This window comes from Lissotriton vulgaris, chromosome 12 (assembly GCF_964263255.1).
Source record: "Lissotriton vulgaris chromosome 12, aLisVul1.2, whole genome shotgun sequence".
NCBI classification, from domain to species: domain Eukaryota; kingdom Metazoa; phylum Chordata; class Amphibia; order Caudata; family Salamandridae; genus Lissotriton; species Lissotriton vulgaris.
In genome coordinates, this window is record NC_141700.1 from 497,917,800 (window position 1) to 497,932,746 (window position 14,947).

Sequence of the window (14,947 nt, forward strand, 5' to 3'; positions counted from 1 at the left end):
AAAAATTAGAGATTTCGCTAATAGGGGTAGCAAATTACCATGAAGTTGACCTTCATGGTAATTTGCAAAAACTTTGAAAAATGCACTAAAGTGCATTTTCCATAGTTCTATTTTACACACACACATGCCCTTGGGGCATGTGCGTGTGCAAGATGTACTTATAGGCAGATTTCAGGGTAGCCACAGGGTGTCCTTTTGACACCCTGGCACCCTTGAAATTGCATTCTCGATTTGCGATTCTCTAATTGAGACTCACAAATTGAGAATGTCTTCCCATTCATTCCTATGGGCCTCTAGGCCCATAGGAATGAAAGGGGAGGTATTTCTTAATTGCGATTCGCAATTTGCGAGTCGCAATTAAGGAATTTTAAGAAATCGCTATTTTTTTAGCGATTTCTTCATGCATAGCCATTGGCGATTCCTTATTAGCGAATCCTTATTTTTTGCTAATAAGGAATCGCAAATGGCAATGTTGATGCCTGTGGGTCAAAGACCCCATCTGTCTGTAGTCCCCAATACAATATTCAATGATGTATGAAAACATTTCATATATCATGCAAAAAGTGACAGGCCCAGAAAAACCGAGAAGCAAATACATCATGCTTAAAAAGGTGTTTTTAACACTTGAAAAGGCGTTAAATAGCATTTGTCGGCCTTGCAGATGTAGTATTCAAACAGGAAGTTTAAAAATATGTTAGTGACAGGGTATGCAATTCCTGTGCCAAAGATTACAATAAATAGATAAGAGTCAACAAATATATTGTTATGGTTGCAGATAAAGCTGCACGTCTTTGCAAATTCGACTAGGTGAGCATAACAGGGAGCTGTGGTCTTCTTCATGGTATAACTGTATGGCCACCTTATGAAAGGTAAAAACAATTTTACTGCACAGTTGAGCAGGTCTCGCATTAGAGTAATTTGCCTATGTCTGGCATTCCTCCAGTAGTGTTGTAATCCTCTCCCACACAATACTTTATGAAAATAGTTTTGTACATTTTGAATGTGCACATATTTGATATTGGTGAACAATGTGATGAAGACTTCTGAATCTGCATATAAAAATGATCTTTGCTATAAGCAAAACAGAGTCAAAAAAATTCAAATATTCTTCAGGCTTTTTCCTTTGGTCTGTGGCATTTTACTCTTCTTTCCCTGCATGTTTCATTGTCCTCAACACAGAGTCTATGTGGTTAAAAGGGTGCAGTGCCTCTGCTGTACCAGCTCAGCTCATTCATCTCCAATGCAGAGCTCATCTCAGTGCTCCTCAGAGCTGCCCTTCCTGTACCGAACACATCACGGGCAAAGGCTGGCACGAGTTTAACAATGGAGGTGGCAACTGAGAGGATACTGCCATAGTCTGCTGTCACATCCACCTGGTGCCAGGCCGCTTCTAGGGTCCACATTCAGCCATCCACCTCACCAAGCTCATCTATGATCCCAACTGCGGTTGCAACAACTCTCTCTATCTTAGTCCAAGTTTTGATAATCAGCTGTCCTGGGTGTAGCTATGGCTTCCTTGCACAGTTTCCTTCTAGAGCACTATGACTGCTGTATCAGTGTAGAATGATCAAATGGCGCTGGTGGGTTCAAGGATGCAAATCCAAATACCAAGTGATCACCAGGTTGGTACCATGCACCCTGCCCCTAGCCACAAACAGGTATCACTTGGTTGAAAGACAATAATCTTTTATGGTATTTGACAACTGGATAGAATTAAGAAATTGTGTTAGCAGGTGATTACAGGTACAGGTGCTAAGTTTATAGGAGTGGCAGCTCAGCTGTCCTCCTATGCAAGTACCTGTGCCCATCAAGGGACAGCCTCCCTGATGTATGTTACGCAACCATTTTTAGCAGGACATACTTTGGATTAGATGTTCACAGAGTGTAGAAGGCTTCATCATAGAAGGTCACTCTGGTTACCTTCACCTGCCAGACCTGCTGTAGTATCCTGTGCTACTCAATCCAACACCACAGTAGATTCTGGTAAAAAGCATTAGAGAAAACACCAGTGTAGAGGAGTTTCACAACATACAGCTGATTCAAAAGGCTTGACAGCTTGTTAAAGTGGCTTCTGGGCGGTAGTGGGGGAATGAAGAAAAAAAAACACTCACTTGGTACGGCCGGCAACCACCTCTACTCCGTACTCTACATCTTCTCTTGAGTCCCGGCAGCAGGAAGCACCCATGCTCCCAGGCTCCCCTAAGCTGGCCACCCAAACTGTCATGCGCACTTAGAGAGTGCCACCATTCCTCCCCACTGCTCTGGCCAGCACTGCCCACATTCAACTGAGCCACTACAATAGGAAAAATAAAATGGTAATAATGTTGAGTTATTATCATTTTATTTTTCCTTTTGAACTGCTTGCAGAGCAGTGGGGCGATGCTCTTCCTGTGGGTACCCAAGTGTATACCCATGTGCTACACTAGGCGCTCTTCTCGATCTCTGGAGTTAAACTGAATATACTGTTAGCAGATAAAAGCCTTAAGGCTCAGTACATTTCCTCCCAACGTCTTGAATTAAATGGAAGACCATAGCAGTGCAGAGCGCAATTCCCTTTTGAGTAGCAGTAGCAATAAACTGGTTCAACCCAGTAACTCTAAGAACTAGGGTAATATCAATATATTAAAAATAAAGTTCCCTCTGACGAGTTAAAGCTACAGAAACAAAGACGTTAAGCCAAAAATATGATAAATTCCCTTGCTAAATAACTGGATGCACACTGCAATTAATTAAAGAAGAGAGTTTAAATGCACACATCATCATCATCAAAAAACAATTACAGAAATGGAATCAAAAAATATATCATACAATGATAAGGATTGTGAAGGAATTTTTCTGCAGTTAAAAACTGATGCGAGATTGATTCAAGAAAATAGGCTGCAATTAAAAATCAATAGATATCAATATCATTTAATGGAATGGGTAATAATAACTTTATTGCATGATTTGTTAATGGAATGAACATTTTCAATTACAACACAATATTGTACAACAGATAATGCAGTCCATATTATAAATCATACGTTTACGTTTCAGCCTTTATGGTCAAATTGAGCAGGACCATCGTCAGGACAGCTTATCAGAGAGACATTTAGAAGAAGGCAACCTAAAAAAGACAAAAAGACAGATTACAATTACCAAATGTGTGCCTGCAAAGGGAAAAGCGTGGCAACTGGTATCACAACCATCAAAATAGGGCTTACCTAAAGAGTTCCACTAAGAATTGCAATGAAAAAAAGTGATGGCCAAAATGGACCTATAAAGGTGTGTAGACCAAAAGTAAATCAAATCAAGGGGCATCAAAGCTCAATTGACGAAGCAATTAATGAAAACATTAAAATAATACCTTGGACCAAGGTGTGGAATTTTGCACTAGGGAACAGCCATCTGAGGCAGAGAAAAGAGACCAACCTCAATGAAGGAAAGGTTAGAACAATATAATCAAAATACAAATGAAAACAAATTAACTTGGGTTAGAGGATCAACTTACTAGGGGCAGCATGGAGGTGTATCAACAGTAGCCCACATGTTAGCTAATCCAGGCCGTCAAAACCAGTGTAACGGAAGCCTTACCAGACCTGTAAAGTCACGAAGAAAGCATATTTGCATACTCTCCCCGTACAAGACATAGTAGTAGAAAGAACTCTCTTAAAAAGGGGATTCAGCACATGCCTATTCGTAACTGGGGGAAAATGTTCAAAAAATTCCGAGCATGTAACCAGGAAGAAGTATTAGCGTGTCTAATGTCAGACATTACAAAGTGAGATGGGAAATGTAGTCCGCGCACGTGGAATGTGAGACTTAACCAGAGGTATATGGACAATAAAGTCCAATACAGTGCAGAGCCACACAACAAAAATTAAACATAGACCTCTTGCCATTTACTACCTTAACAAGCAACTGTGCACGTAAAAAGTGACAGGTCACCATGGACATAACCAATAAGAAGTATTAGTGTTTGGCGTCGGACAACTCAAAATAAGATGGGAAATGTAGTCCGATCACTAAACCGTGCACATGGAGCATGACACGTAACCAGAACTTTATGGACATTAAAGTCCAGTACGGGACAGTACATTAACAACATAAATTAAAGATAGACACATGCCAAACGTTCACTTAACAAAGAACTGTGCATGTAAAATGTGACCCATCACTATGGACAGATTTTCAGTATAGTACAATGCCGGACAGCTCAGTACAACGTAAATCAATTGTATTTAGGCAAAATTGACCAACAAGTTTGGAAGTCCATTAAAAATGCAAATCAAGTGTTTAAAGCCTGAAGGTGGAAACAGTCTGTATAGTTTTGACATTGATGTTGAGACCTGTAACTTCAGATCTCAGATGGTCTAACTATCTGCATTTCAATGTCCTTATAGTCCTAGAGATGTTTGTGACTTTAACTGCTTTCACCACTTGTTAAATAACTTGCCATTTTAGATCTTTGTTGGGTGTCCCATTTGTTGGAAACGTTCAACCAGGGGTGCAGTGTTAATCCTGCAAAGTATTCTGCACCTATGTCGAAGAGTCCTTCAAGTATTCCATTGGGTATTCCTCCCAGTATAGACTTTACCACATGGACACCAGATAGCATAGATGACATTCTGAGAATTACACTTTTTATGGCAAGTAAGAGGAAATTGCACATTGAGATGTTGAAATTCCTTAGTATTGAATGTTTATTACTGGAACTACACCCCATATTTGAGAAATGAGGGTAGCAGGGATGGCCTCACCAGGACAGTCACCCGTCACTAAGTGATCCCTAAGGCTCCTCCCTCGTTTGAAACAGAAAAATTGGATGTTCTGGACCAACCTCTAGTGATATTAAAATATTCGAGTTTAGGAGAACAAGTTTTGTGATCTGATTACTCACTGGTGTAGATTGGGTGACAAAAGGTTGTCTCTATTGATAAAACTTCTCTTTAGCAGGGGACACTACATTTCATGATGCAAGAACCAGACCCTCTTGCATTCTTTTGTGAGTAATTGTTTAGGGTAACCTCTCTCTGTAAGACGGCAAAGAAGGATGTCTGACGCTTTAAAGTATTTATCCTTTTTGGTACAGTTTTGACGAATCCACAGAAACTGACAGACGGGCAAGTTATCACAGTTAAACTGTGTGGGTGAAATCTAGAGTAATGGAGTGTAGAATTTCTTTCAGTTTGTTTACGATATAGTGTCACATACAGGTTTTCCATTATCATGCCTAACCATCAAGGCATGAAAGTTTACCTCTTTGATACTCGAGGTTAACGTAAACTGAATATGAGGATTTCTTTCATTGAACTGTTGATGATAATTACTAAGGTCATTTGCTGATCCTGAACATATCATGACAACGTCATCAGTATAACGTTTCCATTTAGTTATAGTGTGAGAAAATGTTCTGGGGGTGAGTATCTGAAAAGTATCAGCGCTCCGTTCGGTCCATAATCACCTTGTGTTTGCTCAGAATATGTACTGGTATCATTCCGCAAGAATTTTTTCTCAAAGTCGGACATGTATAGAATGGCTAGATTAGGAACAAAAGGAGCTCCCATCGCAACTCTGACTATTTGAAGATAATGTTCCCCTAAAAATGTTAAAACTTTTTTTGCATAGCAGTATCAGGGGATCAATAATGAATTCCGTTGTGACTTGCATGAGAGTGGGATGAGTATTAATTATGTCTCTTATCACCTCTATCACATCCTTTTGAGGGATGTTTGTATAGAGGGACTGGATATCCAAAGTGACCAAAAAAGTTTCATTTTCCAGAAATGGGTAATTCTCCACTCAATTAATAGAGTATGTGATGTCCCCAATGTAAGTTGAAGTCCGAAAGATAAATGGTCAATATACTGACAAAAGGGTTCAAGAAATGAATCACAACCGATATGATGGGTCTGCCTGGTGGTGATTGAACATCTTTGTGATTTTTTTGAAGTGTATAGATGACTCACATTTTAGGGACACAGTTGTTAGAAAACCTAAGCAGATTATCAATGATAAAGACTTGTTTATTTTAATTTTATTTATTTTGAAAGTTTTATAGAGCGCGAACAAGACCCAAGGGGGTATCAGAGCGCTGTACAGCGTTGTAGTCAGCAATTAAACAAAACATAAGGAAAATATTACATTAGTATTGTTAGTGCAATTTAGCACTACGAGTAAAAAACATCTTACAATCAACAGTTGATGCAGTTAAAGGGGCTGTCTAGGATTAGACCGAAAAGAAGGTAAAAATATGTCATAGAACACCAATGAGAAATATTTCAAGATTTTGGTTATTAACAGACCGCACTAACATTATCAGCTTGCTAACGTTCGTTCATTAGTAGTCTTTTAACCATTTTTATAAAGGAAGTAGTGGAAGGATTTGATCTGATCTCTGTTGGCAAGAAGTTCCAAATTCTTGGAGCAAGACCGGAGAACGCACGGTTGTACGATCTTTTTTTTTTTTAATCTTGGAGGTTTCAGGAGAAGGGTGTACGCACTTCTGAGGTTCCTGTTGGAGCTCGATAGTTCAAGTTTATTAGCTAGCTAGTATGGGGTATTGTAGTGTATAGCTTTATGAGTCAGACAGGCTATCGAGTCATATTCTTGCTTTAATAGATAGCCTGTTTAGCTGCAAAAGGTCGGGTGAAATGTGATAAAATTTCCTAGAACCAGTTAAAAGCCTGGCCGATGCATTCAATGTAGCTCGGAGAGGGGCCAGGCTAGCTTTGGGAAGTCCTGCGAGGGTCACCAGCCCGTATTCCAATCTTTTTTATGTCCCCTTGCGAGGAGATCTTCAGGTACGTTGCGTGTCATCCGCATACATGTGGTATTGGATGTTGGCTCGTTCAAAATGACAGAAAGAGGTTCCATAAATAGGTTGAAAAGAGTGGGAGAGAGCGTAGAACCTAGAGCAGAGGTCTTCAAACTTTTGTAGGTTGAGCCCCCCCAGCTCACTTTTTTCAGCTGTTGGGCCCCCCCAAAACCTGACAAAAATTTCTGGAATCTGGTACACTACATAATTGACCGCCGCGCGCATATCTGGGGCCATATCCAGCATATAATGTCCAACATAATAAGAGTGTTTAGTTAAGTGCAGGTTTGTGAGTGGGTGTGCTGAAATGACAGATTATTTCATAGCTCAAACCACCATTTTCCTAGATAAAATGTGTGCAAATTGTTTTTACTAGGATGCTTTGTTTTACACATGACATTGATTGATAACACCACCAACATAAATGTGACGGGTGTGCCTGTTTTTCGTCACAGACAGTCAATCTGTGGATGGATGTTTGAGAATGAGAAGCGAGTTGTATTTTTTTTCGCGCCCTCCCTCGCTCTCCCTCTGTCTGCCTTCCTTTCCCTCCCTCCCTCGCTCTCCCTCCCTCCCTCGCTCTCCCTCTGTCTGTGTCTGCCTCCCTTTCTCTCCCTCCCTCGCTCTCCCTCTGTCTGCCTCCCTTTCCCTCCCTCCCTCGCTCTCCCTCCCTTTCCCTCCCTCCCTCTCCCTCCCTTTCTCTCCCTCTGTCTGCCTCCCTTTCCCGCTCTCCCTCTCTCCCTCCGTCCCTCGCTCTCCCTCCCTTTCCCTCACTCCCTCGCTCTCCCTCTGTCTGCCTCCTTTTCCATCCCTCCCTCGCTCTCCCTCCCTTTCCCTCACTCCCTCGCTCTCCCTCTGTCTGCCTCCTTTTCCCTCCCTCCCTCTCCCTACCTTTCCCTCACTCCCTCGCTCTCCCTCTGTCTGCCTCCTTTTCCCTTCTTCCGTCCCTCTACCTCCCTCTATCACCCACCCTCTTCATCTCATCCTGCCTGTCTGTGCCCGGGCTGAGACAGCTTCAGGGCACCCCCCCCCCCCCCACCCACCCACCCAAGCACTTCACAGGTCTTTAAAAGACCATTTGTATGTTAATGAGGCTTCTGTATTTCACCTCTGGGGACAGACAATCTGGAATGTGGGTTAAGGGACCATTGGCAAGCACCACAAATCAATTGCTTTAAATGTGTCAAAATGAGGCTGCAACAATATGTCCTGTTTCATGGTCTGGATGTTGTGACTTTGCCCAATTTCTGGATGATTTTGTTCTTTAAGATTTTGTGCTCTTGGTATTGATTCACTTCATTTCAAAGGGGGCCGAGCTCCGTGTCAACTTTAAATGCTTCCTGTTTGCAATTTGCGCTGTTCCCATTTTTTCAAGAACCATAATTTGCATTTGGGCTCAGTCACCTAAAGCAGCGCCTCCCACGTCACCATGGCTTCTGTGAATATCATCAGAAACCATCACAGACCTCATTTCCTAAATTAAATGTCCTCGAAAGACAGTTTTCAGTTTAGCAGAGGAGACTTCCTGCCTCCTTGCTGAAGCTGAATGAATTAACCCCCTCCTGGGAGGGTAAACATAATAAAAGCATGGGCACTTCGTGCCTCGTCGATTTCCCCTCCCTCGACTTGCCACAGGGAACAAAGGTGAAATTAGAGAGGAGTGGGCGCCTCCCCTAGGATGGTGTCACGCCCCCCCTAGGGGGGCGCGCCCCACAGTTTGAAGAACTCTGACCTAGAGGGACTCCAAAAAGGACAGAGGTACTGGAAGCAAGGGCATGATTAACTTTGATCCTTTGCGTGCGGTTGTGAAGGAAGGAGGAAAACCCGTTTAGGACCGGGTCCGACAATCCCATCCTATGTTGTAGGAGATCAATCAAGTTTTTGTGTTTGATGGTATCGAAGGCTGAGGACAGGTCTAGAAGGATCAGGAGACAAGGGACATTTTGGTCGAAGGCTCTCACGGTTTCATCAACAATGTGAGTTAGTGCCGTTTCGGTGCTGTGCCCTGCTCTGAATCCTGACTGATGGGAATCCAGGTGTTGATATTTCTCAATATGTTTGCATAGCTGCAAGAGAATGCATTTTTCAAGCAATTTTGTTAGTCATGCTGCTGGTGATAGGTCGGACGTTGTTTGGATCTGATAAGTCCGCATTGGGCTTCTTGGGAATAGGAGTAACTTGCCCAACTTTTAGGCAGTCTGGAATCTTTTCCTGTAAGAGAGGTTCATGAATGATCCTGGACCAAAGAGGGGGAACGGCTGAGATTAAATGTTTATAGAGCTTGGCAGGGAGAGGATCACCAAAATGGTTTGAGGGTTTGATGGTTGCCATGTTGGGAAGTAACTAAGTGTCTTCTGGTAGGAGGAAACTGCTCCAAGAGGCATTGTTTTTGAGGTCCAAAGGCGAGTGTATTGTTGTGGGTTCTGCCACCTCTCCTGATCCTGCCGGCAGTATCTTGGATAGCAAGGTTGGGGTAGTGTGTAATAGCTCCAGCTCAATTTTCATTGTTTTTTCAGCGAAGTAAGCTGTAAAATCATCACCACTAGGGAGCAGGGATAACTGAGTCGAGCTCTGGTTAGAGGAGTGGTTAGATTGTTCCTTAATGATTTCGAAGAGTTTTTTTGGTCTGTTTTTGGCTCCATTCAGTTGAAGTCTGAAATGATCGATTTTTGCCAAGCGTATGTGTTTGTTGTAAACGCTTCTCATTTTCCTCAGTTGAGAGAGATTTGTGGTGGAAGGTGAGTTTCTCCAGAGTCTCTCCGAGAGTCTAAGATTGTGTGGTTCATCATTTAGGGCACCATAAAACCATGGTTTAGAGAGTTTGACTGGGATCCTTTTGAGCTGTTTCAGAGCACCAGAGTCAAGAATGTTAGAAAAAGTGTTAATGTAAAGCTCCGAAAGATCATCAAGGTTGGTTAAATTAGGGGGGGGGTGTAGTCTATTTTTAGTGATTGAGGTTATCAAACTAATGTCAAGGTCTCTCATATTGCGAGTCATTTGCTTCGCTTTAAGGGGTTGTCCCTGTCTACCCAGTCCCTTGTCTAGGATGAGGAAGGGAATTTGAAAATGGTCAGACCAGTCACAGGGTAGGATTGCTCCTATATGTATGAAGTTGTCTTTGGCAGTGATGAGGTCTAGAGTGGCGCCTTTATTGTGAGTAGGGCCTTTACAGAGCTGCGAGAAATTGAGGTCAGAGAGGAAAGTCTTAAAGGAATAAACAACTCAACTGGATCATTTGTGTCAAGGAGGAATATATGACAGGGTTGATCCGAGCTCGAGCTAATGATCTCCATGATTTGCTCTGTGAAGACTAGATTGTCACCAGGAGGGTGATAGATCGAGTGTAGCACACAAACCTTCTTTTCTTTGTTCCAGATTTCAGAGATTAGATGTTCACAGGAGGATAAGACTGTACTAGAGGTGTGTTTTACTCTGAGGTTAGAGCGATGAATGCAGGCAATGCCCCCTCCTGTTTTATCCAGTCTATGATTTCTCAGTATAGAGTAGTCGGGAGGTATTAGGATGTCAAAAATTGGGGAGGAAGTATTATTGAGCCATGTTTCAGTGATGGCCAGGAGGTCCAAGTTACGTGCAATGATTAGACCAGGAATATCAGCTGCATGTTTCACAGCTGATCTACAATTGAGAAGCATCAAGTTGATGTGCAAGTTAGATGTGACCACTTCTTGAGTTGACGTGTTTATATGACCTAGGTTCTCTATGTTCAATTTCCTGAGATGAAGGCTCGGTTCCCTGTCAGGATAAGCAACGATTGAGGGTATGTTGAGAGTAGATTTAGGTTGGGAGACCGTTTTAGAGTCAGAGTAGGTCCCAAGTAGGGTGAGAATATCTTCATCAGATAACTGAGGTGGGGGTCTGTGGGGCCGAGAATGGTGATTGGGTAGAGCTCCAGCTAGAGCTAAGATGGGAGCAGAATGAGGTAATGCCTTTGGTAGAGTAAATCTTCTGTGGGTTGTGGATATCATTCCTCATCACGGGGGGTGAAACCCAATGCTTCCCCGTCTTCAAGGAGAGCTGCAGAATGCTTTGCACCAACTCTTTGACTACTGAGATATCATGCTTGAGGTCATCAATCTTCTTCTCAAAGACATGATTGTTCAGGCAGTTATTCGCCGGAGTAGCCCACTCTGGAGGGGTAGGATCCACTTTTGTAGGGTTACTAGAGGTTTGGGTAGGACCAAAAGCAGTCGCTAACACAGCTAAAGCCTATTAGCAAGGCAGGCATAGCGATAACAAAAATTGAGCTAAGCGCGATATCCCTATAATCTAACGCCTGCTAAAAACATGACTTACCTGTTTATCCAATGGGAGGTGGATCTTCAGGTTAAGTCCCCATTGGCTTTAATGCGTGAATATCGCTGGATTTCCAGCGAAATTCACGCATTTCGCCACTATCGCTGGATATTTTAGCACAATTGTAAAAAAAAAAAGCATAAAGTTCCGAATTTAGTTTCAAGTAGATTTGGAAAATTGGTTGATACAAAACTCAGTCCACAACTCAGAATGGATGCTTCTGAGGCACTAAGGTTATAGGTGTATAAATTAAAAATAGGAGCAGTATTAGATGAAAATGATGTCACCATTGGTAAAATCTGCTTCTGGTTTGTCTCTTTTCTGACTGATAAAGTCTCTGTAGTTGGTCATTTGTGACACAGAGGAAAATAAGGATATACATTGAGCGTTCTTACCGTCCTCTACTTTGGTGTTCGGTTGGCAACTGAGAGGCTGTTAACTTGACTTAGGATTGGAAGGAGTGGTGTGGTGTGTGCCCACAGGAGAGTCTGATTCGAAAGGTTTGAAGAAAGTATAAGACTCTTGTGGAACCAAGCACATGACTTGTGGTATAAGAGACGTAGAATACCATGGCATGTGCTGATTAGCCTTAGTAAATGACACGTTAAGGCACAATATGAATAAAGTCAGGTGTATTCACTATAAAGAGAGAACACAGGGAGGCAGCAAAAGATTAACTATTTACAGTGCCACTCTGGGCTGAACCACAGACAATCACAATACTGCTTGTTCATAAGGAGTGCTCTTCTGTATAGAAACCAATGTTGTTAGGGCACAGCAGTGCTCATGGATGGTGTGCCATGGAGATACAGCACTTAAGTGCAGCTCTAAAGCACAAAAGTAACTGTTGGTACTGTGTGGGAGAGACCCTAAACTGTCCAGTATCCCTTCATTTAACCCCTCAGCCACAACTGTGGGGCTTGTTCCTTTACATCCTCAGGAAAGGGTGTACCCACCACTGAAGGTCTTCCCCATGGGCTACCTTGGTATGGAAAACTGTATTCAGTGTCCCATAAATCGATGCACTTTGATATTGGCCTTGGGCCACTGTTATGTTATGTTATGTTATGTTATGTTATGTTATATGACTTTTTATAGCGCACAGCTGCCCCAGCAAAGGGGAGTCCCGGCGCTTTTGAACAGGCAGATAAACACACATAACACCACACAAACTACAGGCCAGAGCAAGAAAGGGTGGAATTAAAAGACCTTGGGGAACATGTAAGTTTTAATGGCCCTCCTAAATGCGAGCAGGTCATCAAGTGCACGGATATGGGACGGAAGCGAGTTCCAGAGTTTGGCAGCCATAACCCGGAAAGACCGGCCTCCAGCTCTACACAGCTTGAACCGAGGCACTACCACCAAATTTTGACCAGCAGATCTCAAGGAGCGAGAAGGGGCATAAGGAATGAGGAGATTCTCAAGAATCTGAGGGGAGGACAGCTTGAGGATCTTAAAAGAAAGACACAAAGTTTTAAAATCAATCCTCTGCGCCATAGGCAGCCAATGAAGAGACCGAATGGTTGCACTCGCAGAGCAGAACCTCGGAAGTCCCACCAGTGCTCTGGCCGCAGCATTTTGAATGCGCTGCATCCGGGCGATTTCCGCCTGGTTCGCCCCTAACAGGAGCGAACTGGCGTAATCGAGCTGAGACAGAATAGTGGCCTGGATGACCAACTGCCTGGTAGGAGCATCAAAGAACTTCAGAATGGGTCTCGGTCCTCGAAGAATCCCGAAACAAGTAGCTGCGACTTTTTTAGTAGGAGTGCAGAAATTAAGGGCAGAGTCTAGCCAGACCCCTATGTTTTTTACCTCCGATACCGGAGTAGGCGTAACACCTAATTCAGGGGGCCACTCGCTCCACATGTCACAATGTTTGCCAACAACCAATATCTCAGTCTTCTTAGCATTCAGCTGAAGACAGTTGGCTGTCATCCAGCCAGCCACCGCCAAGAGCCCTGCTTTGAACCTGGGGGCATCGAGGTCTGACTTCCCACTCAGCACAACCGCCAGCTGTGTATCGTCAGCGTAGGAAACGATGGTCATGTCCCACTGTTTGGCGACCGCAGCCAACGGGTGAACATAAAGGTTGAAGAGATTGGGCTTAAAGCCGACCCCTGAGGCACACCCAGTTCTAACGGATAGGGTTTGGACTCAAAAGGCGGAATGGCGACCCTGAATGAACGATCAGTCAAGAAAGACTGGAACCATTTTAGTGCCAGGCCACAGATACCAGCTTCTCTAAGACGTTGCAACAGTATCGAATGCGAGACCGTGTCGAACGCTGCACTGAGGTTGAGTAACACCAGTGCCGCTGTGTGACCAGAATCGAGCACGGCCCGCAGGTGTTCCGTCATTGCGAGAAGGGCAGTCTCAGTGCTATGGCCGGCACGGAAACCGTTCTGTGAAGGGTCTAGAATGTTTGCCCTTAGGAGATGCTCAGAGAGGAGAACATTGACATGGGCCTCGGCTACTTTCGCAGCCCAAGGGAGGAGTGAGATCGGGCGATAGTTTTCCAACTTAAGAGGATCTAGTATAGGCTTCTTAAGAATGGGAGTGACCACTGCCTGCTTCCATTTAATCGGGACTGAGCCTGAGGACAGAGACAGGTTGATTAAATGACGCACAGAAGGAAGGCAGAGAGTAGATAGTTCTCTGAATTGCGCCGGTCTGAGGGGATCAGCCGGAGATCCCGATTTCACCATGGTGACTAGCCTGTCAAACACCTCCACTGACATGGCAGGGAGGGAGGCAAAGGCCCCAGAAGTGTTAACACTAAGCCTAGGGGACTCACGGGGAGAAGGAATATTGGAAAAAGAGCGATAAATCGCCTGAACCTTCTCTAAGAAAAAAGCCGCAAGGTCTTCACAGTGAGACGCCAAGCAGATTTCCGCTGCGGGAGCTCTTTTGGCAGTCAGATCTTTAAGGACCTTAAAGATCAGCTTAGCGGGGTTAGGGCTGCTCTTAAACTCTTGAGCGTAATATGCTGCATGGGCCCTGCATACAGCTCTATGGTAACTTTTAACCCTAGAGAGATACAGTGTTTTTTTCCCTGCCTCATACGACTTACGCCAGTTCCTTTCAGCTTGTTTGCAGGTTTTCTTTAAAAGCAGAAGAGAATCATCGTACCATGGACTAGGTTCCAAGGAACGAACTCTGCTCCAGGTGGCAGGAATCAGAGAGTCAAGGGCCCTAGTGATCCACTCACAAAAGAGATCATAACCAGCTTCAACATCAGTGAACTGACCCAGAGGGTTATCCTCAAGCAGACGATGAAAGTCCTCTAGCTTACGTTTTATCCAGGGGCGCTATAGGGCAACTCTATCTAAAGGTTTAAAAGGCAAATCCTTGATCGTAATGTATAATTTCACAAGGAAGTGGTCAGACCATGCCACTGGGCTTGGCTGCAGCACCTTTACCTTAGTCAGGTTCGTAAAGATAGGATCTAATATGTGTCCGCCCACATGCGTGGGCTGAGAAACCAGCTGATGAAGCTGAAGTGCCTCCAGATCTGCAAGAGTGTTGCTTATGGTTGAATTCTGGCAGAGATCAAGATGAAGATTGAGGTCTCCAATAACACAGAAATTCGCAGAGCCCATTGCAAGCGAACCGACTATTTCAGGAAAAGAGCTTCTAAAAGCAGTGTCATTGCCTGGAGGGCGATAGATCAACCGTCCAGCCAATGTAAAGTGGTGGCTGATGGTTATGCGGAAATACGCACTTTCACAGCCAACCACGTTCTGGACCTTCCAAGTGCATGGGTAACAAGACTTAACAATCGCTGCGATCCCCCCCCCCCCCCCCCCCCTCTGGAGTTACGATTGTGGGTATAAATAG

At 43.8% G+C, this 14,947-nt stretch overlaps 1 protein-coding gene across 1 annotated transcript in view; it reads right to left on the minus strand.

Moving 5' to 3' along the window:
• Positions 1–2,965: 2,965 nt before the first annotated feature.
• The window catches only part of LOC147677591 (leukotriene B4 receptor 1-like), a 172,813-nt gene continuing 160,831 nt past the window's right edge, over positions 2,966–14,947 (minus strand). The window contains exon 2 of the mRNA XM_086946475.1: positions 2,966–3,106. The gene's annotated coding sequence lies outside the window, so the exon portion shown is untranslated. The remainder of the gene's footprint in view (positions 3,107–14,947) is intronic.